The following is a 1,067-nucleotide window of genomic DNA, read 5'->3' as shown; positions in this document are numbered from 1 at the left end:
CCAGCAAGGGAGGGAAAACGCCAATATTGGTGGTTTTTTTAAAATCGTGAACAAGGGAAATAATCATTAAAATATATTGCTACTGCAAAATATTAAAATTTTACATTTTATTTGAAGAAGATCTGCCAATAATTTTTTCAATACTGTTAAATTATTTGACAAGGGAGTATTTTAGTCTGTTTATCCTAGTCTTGCCCAGGTAATATAATTTTTTATTATTGCTAGCATTTAAAGATATTCCTGTTTTGAAAAGCAATTTCCTTTAGCTTTTCAAATAAATAAATAGTTTGAATTAATCGATGGGGTTTGTAATTCTTTCATTCTGAGGAAGAGTTTCTCTCGCAGGCGGATCTTGCATCCGCTCAATTGAATCATAATCATAGGGTGCAATATCACACACGTGCGGACGTCCGAGACAGCGGTGCGCAGATCTTTTTTATCTCATATATCCAAGGATTAGCCTCACGCCTCACAGCACAAACACGTACAAAATATCCAACTCGGCATCTGGGACAGGTAATTCTCTTGGACATTGTCGCCGTAATGATAATAATAATAAGAATGATAACAATAATAATAATGATAATAATAATAATAATAATAATAATAATAATAATAATAATAATAATAATAATAATAATCAACAGTAACAGCAACAACATCAAACAGCGAACAAAAACTACTATAAAAATAACATAAACAATAGTAATGATAAAGATAACCAAAACTCTAATAACAGAACACTCAGTGTTTCACCCTGTGAATTGTCCAAAAAGTAAATTTTGCGTAAAGGAATTTGCGTAAGCGTGGGAATTTCCTATTACTAAAAGTAAAAGGAATTCACGTAGATCGACCTAAGGATCGACACCACACGTCAGACATTGAATCAGCGCCAAGAAAAGCTCTCTGGCTCTTGCCCAAACCAGAACGACAGTGGTGTCTTTGATAAAGAATGTTCAGGCCCTTTGGGAGGCCATGCGTACAGGCCACAATGAAGGCTGTTCGCTAGATTGCTATATGTGTACCACATTAACGTTTTAATTAATAACTAAGAACCGGGGGTGGGG

Source organism: Aplysia californica, unplaced genomic scaffold (assembly GCF_000002075.1).
Source record: "Aplysia californica isolate F4 #8 unplaced genomic scaffold, AplCal3.0 scaffold00192, whole genome shotgun sequence".
Taxonomy (NCBI): Eukaryota; Metazoa; Mollusca; class Gastropoda; order Aplysiida; family Aplysiidae; genus Aplysia; species Aplysia californica.
This window is presented reverse-complemented; position numbering follows the sequence as displayed.